The following is a 14,582-nucleotide window of genomic DNA, read 5'->3' as shown; positions in this document are numbered from 1 at the left end:
GCAGTGAGGTATAAAATAAGTATGCAGAAGGGAAGTGATAGGGCAGTACAAAATCAGGATCCAAGAGATAGTGGTCAAAACAAGCAAGGTCTGGTTCACGAGGGGTTAACAGACAGAAGCACTATCCAAGAAAGAATCACAAGGGAAGCCAAGGTCAGCAGCAATACAGCATAAAAGGGAGTCAGTCTGGGTATTGATAGCTGTTGCTCTGACACAGCTGCAGTGTCAGAGTGAGCTTTATGTACGCTGCAGGTTTGAATATGCTGCCTCCCAGCCACGATCATGTGACCACCCAAACCAGGAAGTGCTGACCTCTATGCAGAGGCAGAGGAATCAGCAGCACAAGAGTGTGGAGCAGGTTAGTTTTGTGACACATAAACTCTATTGTGGAGAATGCTAGTGTCATTTTGAAATACAAGGACAACCAAAGGGTGGACTCTGAGCTCCCTATAGCTAGAGCAGGCACCCCCGCAATAAGGCTGACACTGCCAGAATCACTTCATTAGGACATCACCCTATGGGAGAGATCTGCTTCTCTTGATGCCTCCTCTATTGTCACAGACACACTTTATAATGAGATTTCAAGCGATTCCACTCTATCAATGGCAGAAAAGTCTCCAAACTGTCCAAGGCCTCAAAGAAGGTTTCAGTGCTTGCGAATAAACTGTCTTTGTCAGGCTAAACACAACCACTAGAAACCAAAGAATGCTCTCAGGAACCTGAGTCAATTCGCTAATGGGAAACTGGCCGTACATAGCAAATTCAAGTAACCAAAGACAGGTGTTGTGCTAACACTGCTGCAGCTGTGTGCTTCAGTACAACTGGCTAAAATTTCTGCTGTCTCACCTGCTAGCTCAATTTTCTTTCCAACGGACTATGGATGAATTAGTATGGAGAAAAATATGACTCCCACCCTGTCTCTTCCTCAGACATGTTCAGACTTTGTTTAAAAAAATATTTATTAAACCAAGCAAGCTAAACAAATTAAGCTTAACTAATTTAACTTTATCAACTATGACTTAAATAATCATATTTTGCTTTTAAGCTAGATGTATAATAAAACAATTGAGCTATAAGATGTGTGAAGTCTGAAAACAAGAGTTACAACTTTGAGCGGGTGGGGTACGATTTAACGGAGCTGATAACAACGACAATGGATATAATGACATAAAATTAATAAAACTGACTTGCCCAACAGTTGATAAATGCAGACTGACCTTAATAATGACAAAAGAAGTCCAAGACAGTCTGCTGACAAATCCCGACCACCAGTAATGACGGCTGGGTGTTTTGATGCCATTTAAAAAGGTGACCGCTATATCAGTATTTTAAAATCTGCAATGCCAGGTCCCTAACCCTAACCCTAACACTTACGTTCAATGACAACCAGCATTGCCGCTTTAAAAGTGGTGATATCTCAACCGCCTATTTAAATGACGTCAAAACACCCTGCCGTCATTACTGCTGGTCGTGATTTGCCAGCAGACTGTCGGGGACTTTTTTTGTCATTATCAAGGTCAGTCTGCAATTATTAACTGTCGGGCAAGTCAGTTTCGTTAATTTTTTGTCACTGTCGGTGTTATCATCATATATATATATATATATATATATATATATATTTGTACTGTATATACATAATATATATTTGTCTACAGTATAAGATCCATCTGGAACCTAGTCAATAGCCTAGGATAAAGTGTATCCTTCTACTAATACAGGATCCTTGTCTACACTCATTATTAATTGTTGCTGCCATTATCATTTGTTTGTATGCTAGCCAGGGAACAAAAAGCAAAAAGATGATTGTCATGTGTGCTGTGCCCGCATAGATATAACTAGTAGAACGGTTAAACATAGTGTACAGTAGGTCATTTATAATAAAAACAAGACTCTGTATTATTACGTATTATGTACACTTCTGTACTCTGCAGGGCCCTATCTAGGGCAATGCGAGATGTGCCACTCTCCAGGGTGCAAGGTTGGGATGGCATGCCAGCTTCAGTGTGGGAGTCATGTGTGTTGTTTTTCACCCAGGGCACTAAAATGTGTAATTATGGGTTTGGCTATGGGCAACACCTCTACTTTTCCTTTTTAGAAGGTCCTCCGAGGGTCCAGTTGCTACCTCCTTTTCTGATGGTCCACTCTGAGAATTCTGTCCACCCTGTCCAAGGCAATTGAGAATACTGCCCTCTCTGACTTTGAGACGGCTACTTTGGCTGCGTTGTCCAAGGTCCTTGTCGGTGTTCATCTAAGTGTAAGATTGGTCCTGCTGCCCTGGCCATTGGGTCTGAGACAAACCTACTACCCTAGCTTCTGTACATGATAAGCCTGTTGTCTTTCCACTGATCCTTGCTACAGCTTCTGTACCTCTTTCTTGTTCTACATCACAGATGATATCAAGTGTTTCTGCTCCTGCCGTTGTTATCTCGATCCTTGCAGAGCCATCTACTGACTGATGGCTGTAGAAAATTCCTTTTCACCTCTTGGTTCTCTTGACCATCTTATTCATGATGATGTACTACAATGGGCACTCCAGGATCAGCCATGAAATTATCAGATGTGCAAACCTTAATATTATCTCCTGAGGAGGTGATATCAGATACTGTTCTGTCGCTAAATGTAACTGTTGACTCTTTGAACTAGAGATGCTCACTGACTCCCGTGTTTTGGTTTTGGTTTTGGATCTGGATTACCGTCGTGATTTGGTTTTGGTTTTGCCAAACCGCCATTGCGTGTTTTGGTTTTGGTTTTGTTTGGTTTGGTTTTGCTATTTTGTTTAAAAATCAATGTTTTTGGGCATAAAATAACCAAATTTAGTGCTCCACCTGTTTCTTGGATAAGTAATGTAATTGTAAAGCTAATAAATTATCAAAAAAACAGTTTAATTCCTGATAGGCCTTCATTAATTCTACACACAAACCAGATTGTCTTCCTCTCCATCTATGCATATTGGCAATGCAGCCATCGTCTTTGGATGTATATTACACCCTACACTTATAGTTAAATATGTAAAGAAATGGACAAAGGCAGTTTGGTTTCTGTCTCTCTAGGCCCCCCTCCAATTGTAGAAAATACTCAAAAAATCAGCCGTTATAGACTGTACAATATAAATTGAAATGGACAAAGGCAGTTTGGTTTCTGTCTCTCTAGGCCCCCCTCCAATTGTAGAAAATACTCAAAAATTCAGCCGTTATAGACTGTATAATATAAATTGAAATGGACAAAGGCAGTTTGGTTTCTGTCTCTATAGGCCCCCCTCCACTTGTTGAAAATACTAAAAAATTCAGCTGTTATAGAGTGTACAATATAAATTGAAATGGACAAAGGCAGTTTGGTTTCTGTCTCTATAGGCCCCCCTCCAATTGTAGAAAATACTCAAAAAATCTGCCGTTATAGACTGTACAATATAAATTGAAATGGACAAAGGCAGTTTGGTTTCTGTCTCTCTAGGCCCCCCTCCACTTGTAGAAAATAGTAAAAAATTCAGCCGCTATAGACTGTACAATATAAATTGAAATGGACAAAGGCAGATTGGAATCTGTCTGCATCAGACCCCCTCTCAACTAGGAGTAAAATAGAAAACTATTCAGCCGTTGTAGACTCTAGAATATAAATAGAAATTGAGAAAGGCAATTTGGTATCTGTCTGCATCATCCTCATCAACATCATCATTAGCGCCCTCGTCGCCTACACAAATCTCCCCCTCATCCTCTTCTAATTCCAAAGCGGCATCCTCAATTTGTGTATCACCGGCTACACTCGGGCTGTTCAGGCACGCATCAACAGAACTGCTGAAAGGGCCCTTCCTTATGGGTACACAAACAGAATGCTCACGATTAGACATACCACTGGGGGATGGACTCTCCACAGGGATTGGTGTCATTTCTGATTCAGAGCATACATTATCCTCTAATGCCTTACTGTTTTCTTGCAGCTCGGCTTTCCCGCGTAACAATAGTTGTGCACCACTTTTAGACTCCAAATTACTTGGTCTTGCTTGGTCACGAGTGACCATACAAGAAGAAGGCTCGGTAACATTTTTTGATCTGCCACTAATAGAGAAAGTCGAAGGTCTCATTCTTTCTTTGCCACTGCGTGTGTAGAATGGCATGTTGGCAATTTTTTTTTTATCCTCACTTAACTTTTCCTCAGTTACACTTCTTTTTTGCTTCAGCACGGTAATTTTTTTTTTTGGTGTGTGTTTTTTCCCCTGATTCAATAGACTATGTACTTTTACATTGGCTTTACCAGATGACGTACTGGGAACACTACCATCAGGACTGGTGCCAGCACCTGCTTGCTGATTTTGCTCATATGTGGACTGCTTTGAATCCATTTTAATGAGCCCAAAGCACTTGTTGTGCAAAATATTGTATTAGATAGATACTGCTAACAAATATGACTTTTGACAGCCAGAAAAATTAATGTTTCACACTGGGGAATATGGGACACCCCAAAAGCACTTGTAGTGCAAAATATTGTTTCAGATACTGCTGACAAATATGACTTTTGACAGCCAGAAAAATGACTGTATAACACTGGGGAATATGGGACACCCCAAAAGCACTTGGAGTGCAAAATATTGTTTTAGATACTGCTGACAAATATGACTTTTGACAGCGAGAAAAATTACTGTAAAACACTGGGGAATGTGGGACACCCCAAAAGCACTTGGAGTGCAAAATATTGTTTTAGATACTGCTGACAAATATGACTTTTGACAGCCAGAAAAATTACTGTAAAACACTGGGGAATATGGGACACCCCAAAAGCACTTGGAGGGCCAAAAATTGAAGAAAAGGCCTTCTCTATCCTCCTCTCTTACTGCTCTAACAATTGATAATACAATTGGTATTAATATTACAATTGTATAGAATAAATTGAAACAATAATGTGTACAATTATTGCTCTGTCCCTGCGCTAATATAGCCTGTGACCTAACCCTGCTCTCTCCCTCTGTCTAATGGCGATGGATTGCTGTGAAGGCGGGTATTTTTGCTTTTCAAATCTCGCGAGAACCGAGCTCAGAAATATGAATACGTCACAATGACATTTTGCCTCGAATTCGATACCGAATGGGCGGGAGAGTACCGAGCCTGCTCAGCTCGGTACTCGGATAGGCGAAATTCGGATGGATTTGGATCTCGGGGAACCGATCCCACCCATCTATACTTTGAACTGTCAGTCTTCAGTCACATGAAAGAATTACATTTCAGTCTTGTCTCACTATTCAGCATCTGTATACTAAGGGAGACTCCAGTCTCCTTTGATCTATAAAATTATGCTTTATTGAATATATGGCTCCTGATGTTACCTGTTCCTGGACTATGACATTATTTTTAGCCTCAGTTCCAGTGCATAATCACCAAGAGCTTGCTGCTTCCCTGTGACAGCAAGGGTTTCACAATTCTCCATTCCCCCATCTGTTAATCGAAAATTGCTGTGAACTATGAAGTTCCTGTTATCTGCCTTGATGAGTTAAGTTTATTTATAGATTAATAATACTTTACTAATTGTTCATTCATCTCTGAACTACATCAACTCAAAGGCATAGTTCTTAAATATAGTCAGGTGGATTACATGTATCTCAGTTGCTTGTAAATGGTTCCTCACCAATTTCCTGCCATGTACTCACTTCCATCAGACCAAAACAGGAAGTCAGAAGCCCTGAAATTCCCTTCTACATCATAAAAGTTTGGATGGGGTTAAAATGAGGAGTTTCTCTTCATTGATTCTGAGTGAGACTATCAATAATCAGTGTATGTCCTTATTGTTCTTTTCTGGACTTTACTAGATACTGGGATATTTATGTTCCTGGGGTACCAAACTTAAATGCCAATGCGTGTCGTATTTTGTGTTAAACTGCACTGCCCATGTCCAGGTAACAATTTCACGTGGGGCAGTCCTGTTCCCTGCTCATCTCCAACATCTAGACACATCCCAGCCAATCTTAAGACATGGGACCCTAGGATAACCCTGCAAGGTGGGACTATCCTTGTGGGAAATTTAACCTTTTTAAAAGATCCTGCAAGGTAAATACTTGGTGTTCGGGATTTATCTGAGCCTGGTGTTGGGGTTCTGTCTCCTGCTGGCTCTGAAGAATGACCAGATAGCAAATCTTATTCGCACTATGGATGGAATGTGTTACCTTGGAGAAACTCGTGGCTCTGTTGACCTGTTGGAGCAGCGTGACTGGGGTGCAGGTCCCTACCTTGTCAGTAGAGAGCTTTGGCTAAGTGGCTAGGAACAGCAAGACAGTAGAAATCAAAGTTTGCAACTAGGATTGCACATATTGCAAGTATATGCAAGTAACAGGTCGGAAGGGGAATCTAACTTTGGAAGGATCCGGACAATGGATCAGGGCGTCCATTGTCGAGATATTTGTACCAGGACAGCTCCCTTCTGAGAAACAGCTAGGCCCATCTGAGTTGCAGCCAGAGCCGGATTTAGACCTCATGGGGCCCTAGGCAAGATACCGGTTTGGGGCCCTCCTACCTAAAACAATCCATAGCACTATAATTTTGTAGCATACCATATAGCCCTATAATTGAGTAGAAGGGAAGCTATGTGCCGCAAAAGGAGGGGTGGCCATACCATTGGGGGCGTACCTAACATGTGAAAAGAGCTAGGCCACCCTCCTACAGAAAAAGGCAACACTAAATAATTACAGAGCAGTCTCGTTTTTTAAGTAGTTGGGTCAAAACAACCTAATAAGTATTTAAATCAGGACAGAAATACTTATTAAGTTGTTTGCAAGAATAATATGCATAAATACAATCATGTGCCCCTTGTAACTTTTGTCCCTCCATCATAACACTATGCCCCTTCATCGTCATCTTTGCCCCTTCATAATATCACCTCTGTGCCCCTTCACATCACCTCTGTGCCCCTTCACATCACCTCTGTGCCCTTCACATCACCATGGTGCCCCTTCATAACTGTGTTTGAAACAACTAGTTTACCCTTTATCATAGTGTGCCATTGTGCCTCCGTTAGTTTCCATACCTTTCTATTGCTTTCTGCTCTTCTGTTTTCTTCTGTTTTCTCATCTTCTGTTCTGTTTTGTCTTCTTTCTTGCCCTGCCGCACGCGCTGCTCCTCTCCGCTCCACAATGAGTCATCTCTGAATATGATGTCGGGCGTGACTCACCCCGACATCCAGTGGAATGCAACGGAGCAGGGAGGAGCAGGGAGGTGGGGAGGAGGCTGCCGGGGGCCGCTGTAATTATGTGATTTTTTGTTTGTTTGTTTTTTTCTCCCTTGGACACAATGTTTTTTTATTGGCTGGCATACCCCACCACCCGCTTTGCTGCCGGGCCCCCTTGGGGACCACTGGCCCTAGGCAAGTGCCTAGGTTGCCTAGTGGTAAATCCGGCCCTGGTTGCAGCCACAAGCATAAATGATTCTGGTGCCTGATTACGGCATAGATCCAACAGCTTGACACACAGTGGTGTTCGGAGATATCCGGAAAACCTGAGACTTCATTACTATGGTTATTGCCTCAGGACCACCGTCTTGGATAACAGCTTGAGGAGGGGATTTATAATAGCTTGGCCGGAGATATGAACTCATGCACAGTATAGGTATAACAGTTTTGGTACTCTTAGTGGATTGTTGTATCTTCTTTGCGGTTGCCCCAGTAACTGCATCAAGTGCTAAAAGTGACTTCGGGATGCTGTGGGGTATTTACTGAAAGTTGGTGATATTCTGGATGTTGTTCATCTTTATTGCTATTAGTTACAGTTGTTTCTTGTCTACTGTATTAAAGATATTGTTATATCAGCTCTCTCTCTTTGCCTGTGTGATCCAGAACCCCTGGATACCAGGGTTATCTAGTGGTCTCCTCCCCTAACATCCTTGTATCCTGACAATCCCAGTGTCCAACTTTTGTATGGCCTTGTGCTGAGATCTCCACAAGTTCTAATACTTATTTCATCATAGGATTTACTCTTCCCAAGTCCACAATAGTGATTCCATTGAGTGCTGCATTCCTTAGCTTGCAAGTACCTCAGAGCTTCACAAATTTTGGGCTGCCCGTTCTCATAATCTTCATAACTTCTTACCTACAGAAAATTATGTGCCTCCGCTCTGTTGACTTGCTTATGTCTAATTCCACTGTTCCTTTGCCAGATCTGTCTTCAGACTGTGGCTCCTGAACTCTATTTATCCATTGTTCCAGTGCCTCAAAAACAATTGCTATCCTCTCCAGACTCACAGGATTATACATTGCGGTGCCTGAAAGTCGCCATTAAACTCTCAGGGGTTCAATGCCGGATAAAAGTATTGTGGTTCAGTGGACTGTTAATAGTTACATACAGAGGGCCTCATGTAGAGGTGGACACATTTATGTATAACAGTGGGACCCTGTGCTGTAGGTTTGCATCTTATAGTGTGACGCCACCGGGTGGGCAGCACGGTGGCGTAGTGGTTAGCACTTCTGCCTCACAGCACTGGGGTCATGAGTTCAATTCCCGACCATGGCCTTATCTGTGTGGAGTTGGTATGTTCTCCCTGGGCTTGCGTGGGTTTCCTCCAGGTGCTCCGGTTTCCTCCCACACTCCAAAAACCATACTGGTAGGTTAATTGGCTGCTATCAAAATTGACCCTAGTCTGTGTGTGTGTGTGTGTGTGTGTGTGTGTGTGTATTGTGTATTTTAGGGAATTTAGACTGTAAGCTCCAATGGGGCAGGGACTGATGTGAGTGAGTTCTCTGTACAGCGCTGCGGAATCAGTGGTGCTATATAAATAAATGGTGATGCTGATGACAAGCCCAGACTGTTTGATGACGATAATGACTGGGATCTCTAGTACGTTGCTGCACCAAGATGAGCTTAATGAGTTTTTATGTTCTCCCAGTGTTTTCTTGAGTTTCCTTTCACGGTCCATAAACATACTGATAGGTTAGTGCGTGTGGTAGAGAACATAAACTGCAAGCTCAACCAGCTCATGGACTGCTGTGGATGATTGTAAAGCACTACGTATATATGTTGGCACTATATAAATATGTTGGCACTATATAAATAAATGTTTAGAAATAAATATAAGAAAATCAATGTTTCAAAATAATAGTAAGACTGAGTTAAAGTTTAACTTAAAATTAAAAATACCCTATATGTTACATTTAAAGGATATTTGTTTTGTACATTATTATACTATTGATAACATATTTTAATGTTCTTTTGGACTTGATAAATTTGTTATTTGATAGTTTATATGTTACATTAATTAGTATTCATACTCTACAGTTCTTAATATTGAACTTGACTTATTGAATAACGATTCACTGAACTTAATCCTTTTATTTGGTAGTTCACTATTCTTTTAATTATATTCTTGTTTAAGTTTTCATTCCATCTCCTAAATAATCTACTGGAATCTAATTTTAGCACTGTTTTGTGTTCCTGGGAAAGGGTTAGTTTATATTGGCTTTTTTGACCATCCATAGGTGGCAGGAAGCACCCTCTCTGTAATTATTTCTCCGGTTTCTCCCTTTGGGAACTAAAGGGCAGTCTTTATAGGCTGAGCACCTTCTAGTTGCCCTATCACTGGCCCTGGCAACTTCACCCTAAGGATTCCTTGAATAATTTATGGCAAAGTTGCTGTACATTATTGTAATGTACTGTCAGTTGCATCTTCTTTACTCCAGTGACAAAGGTTTTTGTAAATTTGTCATGTAAAATCTATTTTCAGCCATACACGTACAGTAGATTTATTTTGTACTGAGCAGTTACTGTACAACCCAGGACCTCATCATTCATCTTTACAGAGTGTTCCCATTTACTAAGAAATTTCATACTATTAGTTCACTAACCTCCTCTCAGGAGATCTATAGCAATTTCCCCTTGACAGCCATGTAAACATGTTCCATTCATGTCCTTTCTCAACAAATGCTATTTCTTGTTTAACAATTTCTGCAAGGAGCTTCTGTTTTAAAGAGAAACAGATCATCTTCTCTTAAACAACACTTACAGTATGTTAGATCACTGAGATCTAGGGGATGATGTAGTGTTGGTCTCAATTGTGTACAAAATCGCAGGGGTCATTTGTGTTCATTAAAAAAGTTGCAATTGCGACCGTATGCAAAGCGGCAACTTAAGGCGCGTGTCGCTCTGCAACAGTCGAATATGTGCCTTGTTTATATACTTATGGCCTACTCAAGTCCATGTTTTTAACCATTTAAACTTCTCTATTACAGCAGAAACAACTCTCCATCTCTTGTACAAGAAAAAAAAAATGGCACATAAAACATGCCCAAACAGCAAAGGAATCACCAATCAGCTTAAGCGTATCATCCGCAGACAGCAAATCTCAAGCGGTACGCTAGTGCTGGGGATCACCATCATCATCCACTATTTGCACATGTCCCTGACCAAGTAATACGGCTTTCTCAGGTGCATATTGCATCTGTTTGCAATTGTGCGAACATGCAATTACTGTATTCAGCCTACTTTGGAATACCTGCATCCCCCCAGTCCCTCCAATCCAGGCAAAAGCGGATGTGTGGCAGAGTCATGAAAATCTCCATGGGCGCATATGCGTGTGCCCAGTTTTCTGACCAAGCGCAGAGAGTTTTTCCGCATAAGATACGCTTATTACTGGCATATTACTCACTCAGAACAAGCCCCCTAGTCACCCAATGACACCAATAAATGGACACTGTTTGCATATAAAATATTGCATTTTTCCCAGCTTTGACTATTTCTGAAATAGTGCTATTGACCTTTTTCAATGGTGTTTCAAATGGTTCTTTTATTTCATTGGTTTTACATGAAAACTCAATAGCAGAAGTACATTTTGTTTAGTTGCAGTAATAGCCTTCAGCTTCACAGTTGTTAGACAGACAAAGGAGAACTTGGCCAATTTAGCAAAGCAAAAGAACATGTGAAACAGACAAGGAACATTTGGTGAGAATTACACTTGATATGCCCCAAGGTGTTATAGACTTAGATTGCAGTATATCTGGAGTCCAATCGTCATTCTTCTAACTTCTGAACACAGCAAAAATCCGTAAATCTCCCGATCTAGAAAATAAAATTGCAGATTTAATGTATAGCGGACACATTTTCACTCTGAAGTTATGTAGGAAAAGACACACGTAAAAAAAGTATATTTACGTGCATGTACCCCTGGGTCAATTCAAGTTCAAAGACAGTAGCATTTGTGCCAGACTCATGTCAGCCATACAAGTGTGTAATACTTACTCACCATACGTAGAAATAGCATTGAGATGTGGTTTAACGGGTAGTAGTAAGTAGTAAGCCTCATTACCCTGTTTGTAATCAATATTACTAATGTAATTAAGTGTCACATACACAAGAGAAAATATTGTCTTGCGTTATTAATAAATATGAAGGTTGCCTTTTCAATCTAAAATATAATTAAACACAAATATAAAATGCAAATGAAATTACATAAAACATTTGGGGCTAGATTTACTAAACTGCGGGTTTGGAAAAGTGGAGATGTTGCCGATAGCAACCAATCAGATTCTAGCTTTCATTTATTTAGTGCATTCTACAAAATGACAGCTAGAATCTGATTGGTTGCTATAGGCAACATCTCCACTTTTTCAAATCCGCAGTTTAGTAAATATACACCTTGGTGTTCTCCTGTTTAAAAATCAAATGGGGAACTTCTTTTGTGCAGTATTACACATGGAAGTGTCACTTATGTCATTTAGACAGACGGCTGCAAACTTATTTAATACAATTGCAATGCTAATAATTTAATTACTATCATTATCATAATCATATATTTTTGTAGTGTCCCACATTCCATATGATGACAAAATCCTACATACATGCAGAAATAAATGCATAGAAGTAATTAGCAGAACAAATCGGTGTGACAAGGGGTATACATTACAGCAGAAAGAATGCATGGCTGCATGGCATAAAGAAATATTTGGGTTGGGTAACATTTTCCAACTGTGGAAAACCCGACAGTGCTTACCCCGGTACATTACTATGCCATGTACCTTGTGCAGGCGTTGTCTCCTTAAATTATTACCTGAACAAGTCGGATCACATTGATTTTCAATGTGACGTCAGCCACCACAATTCAGGGCCCGCAATTGACAAAAGTCATTCATTTCAGGCAGTCGGCGAGCAGCTCTTCGGCTTCCTCCAGCCGGTTTAAGCACCGCCGGGTTTTCCATGGCCGGAAAACTAACTACCCCCGGAAATATTCATCACCAGGACTATCATGTGTAGAGGTCAATCTGCTATCAGCCAATCAAAAGCGGCTATACTGTATAGTGCTTCTGATAGTCTTCATCATTACGTACTGTTATACCATTGCACCAGTTCTCCAGCACTGGCAAGAGATACACCTGCCCTTGCCCCCCCCGTAATTCAACAATACACACAAAGCCATGTGCAGACACATTTTGGTTCACAGTTCAAGTACAGATATGCCTATTTTATACCAAAAAAATTACATATGTCATAATATTAATGAGCCCCATAGTGTTGAAATGGTTCTATCTTCTGATGAATGCAAAGAGGTAAATTAAATTTGGACCCCTCACATAAAGCAGATAGTGAAAGGTATTTTCTTACAAAATATTTGAATTTTTCAAATGTGATGTCTTCTTTCTATACCATAATGCAGTTGACCACAACTATATGGCAGCAAAACCTATTCATCCTGAATGATACTTCCTTTTTCTTCTTTTCTCTCTTGACTCTGACGTCATACCTGTGTCTGTGTGCTTTTCATTATCATCTTGATTTATTTAATTTTTTCAGTTGTGTTCCTTTTTTATGGATACTGTTAGTTTCATTTCAGTACATCTTTATGGTAGCACATTGTGTACATACCTATTATAGGCTAACAAAAGCAGTTACACCAGCGTTGTAGAGTACTTTTCCAATGCATATTAATGGCCCATACATTCCAATTGCCTATTCATTTCAATGTGATTCCTACATGTCAAAAAACCCATTGAAATTACTGGGCTATTGCGATGATTGGAAAAAGTTCTGTATGATTTACAATTTGGATACATTCGCAAATGCATGAGAACACATCCAGCACATATCAGCTGCATGCTAACCGTATATCAAACTCATGCACAAACACATAGTATTCTATGCATTTTCACATGCAATTTGCTATTTTTTTAAGGCAAACTCAAAATTAGTGACAAAGGGCCCTAAGAAATGCAGATATAGCCCTTGATAGAGGACCATATACTGCAAACGCCTATATCATTCAACAGTTTGATAACAACAATGTGTAATTGAATATAAAGAGTCAATGAAGACTGTAGGCTAGTTTATATTGTTATTCAGCATAAAATCATACAGTTCTTTATTAACCAAAGGTTTTGAAAATGTCCAAATCCTGAAAATGAAAACGAAAATGATATCTGCATGAACGGTTACATGAATATCATTGTATTAATTATTATAGCAATCAATTAAGAAATGTGTCATATTCTTTTTATTAAGCAGCTTTCCACCTAGATTTTATGTGTCATAATTTAATGTAATAGGTTTGAATGAACTTTTAATTCCACCTTTCTGCACCTGTTTCCATTTGCTGAAGAAGAACAGAGCTTTAGGCTGATATTTTATGCAGAACGTTTTATTAGTAACATTAATTTTCCTGTTTTGGAATTCACTTCAAACATCTGCTTTTTGGCCTTCAGACAACCAACGTCCGAGGAGAAGAGAGGGAAAAAAAACTAGAAAACAAACAAGAACAAATGTCAATATAATTGCAACAAACATTAGTCTATGTTTAGTGTGAGTTTGTAAATGTATATCATTGTATAGTAAAAGTGCTCTCTATCTTATCTATTGATTTGCCTGCGTTTAATAAAAGATTAGCAATTAGTGACCCTTAGTTCATTTGTATATTAAAGGATAAAGGAAATTAAAAATAGGAAAGAGGAAATGAATAAGCGTAAACTGTATTACCCTGAGAATCTCTTTTTTGCATTTAACCCATTCAGCGCTAGAGGTTTTAGTTGATGTTCTCACTCAGGGTCACAGGCTTATTTTCACTATTTAGCACTTTGTCAGTTTTGCCAGAAGTACACTTTTTACTTTTCCTCCATTCAGGTGAATTTTATGTTGTTTATGTTGTGTTATATTGTTTTATTGTGACAGATAGGGCTTTCTTTTGAAACTATAGTTGAGTTATCATTCTCTTAATTTGCAGGCATTATATAGGGAAAAGCAAGCAACTAATTAATTCAAAGTACATGTGTCCTTGATTCTTCCATTCTTCTTATTAATACATTTAACCACCAAATTGATTTTGGCTATTTAAACACAAGTGCATTATAAGGTTTAATATGTTTATGTATACCAGTTGTTTAGCGTTATTGGAGTTTGTGCTTTTGTGTTACGTACAGCATAGTGTCCTACTAAATTGTACCAATATCTGCTATTTCTACTGTTTTGTTGCTGATCGCTAAGGCGGTTTGTTAGAACAGTGGAGCCCAAGTATTCATTAACAATCAATTGCCAAAGTGTCCAGTAAGATCTGGGTTTTGCCAAGTTAAAAGTCTTGTAATGTCCTTCCTACTAATCTGAAATATGTGCTGTCTAGCAGCTGAAGCTGGATAGCATG

General features: G+C 39.7%; 1 long non-coding RNA gene across 1 annotated transcript in view; it reads left to right on the top strand.

The window, feature by feature from the left end:
• Positions 1-13,844, top strand: part of LOC142157863 (uncharacterized) — a 66,576-nt gene extending 52,732 nt beyond the window's left edge. The window contains exon 2 of the long non-coding RNA XR_012692662.1: positions 10,195-13,844. This is a non-coding gene — a long non-coding RNA (uncharacterized LOC142157863). The remainder of the gene's footprint in view (positions 1-10,194) is intronic.
• The last annotated feature ends 738 nt before the right edge of the window (positions 13,845-14,582 follow it).

The sequence above is a fragment of the Mixophyes fleayi genome, chromosome 5 (assembly GCF_038048845.1).
Source record: "Mixophyes fleayi isolate aMixFle1 chromosome 5, aMixFle1.hap1, whole genome shotgun sequence".
NCBI classification, from domain to species: domain Eukaryota; kingdom Metazoa; phylum Chordata; class Amphibia; order Anura; family Limnodynastidae; genus Mixophyes; species Mixophyes fleayi.
This window is presented reverse-complemented; position numbering and strand designations above follow the sequence as displayed.